The sequence below is a fragment of the Vipera berus genome (assembly GCF_964194415.1).
Source record: "Vipera berus genome assembly, chromosome: Z".
NCBI lineage: Eukaryota > Metazoa > Chordata > Lepidosauria > Squamata > Viperidae > Vipera > Vipera berus.
In genome coordinates this window covers 72,164,451-72,164,725 of record NC_138205.1, presented here as the reverse complement: position 1 = coordinate 72,164,725, position 275 = coordinate 72,164,451, and positions in this window count along the sequence as shown.

The following is a 275-nucleotide window of genomic DNA, read 5'->3' as shown; positions in this document are numbered from 1 at the left end:
GTCGGCGCCGGCTGCAAAATCACCAGATCTTGTTTGGCCATGTGACCAGGATAAAAAAATTTCCAGCCTCTGGAAATTGCATGTCATAACCCAGAATGACAAAGGGAAGTTGGAGGGTTGAAAATGGTTGCTGCTGCAGCAATGACTGAATCCAAGTCACACGGTTGCAGAGACCTCTTCTTGGTCACAATTTAAAATTTCTACCATAAGTACACTTTTGGGATAACTTGTGAACATTCGCTAAATGAACGATTGTATCTGGGGGAGTATCTGTA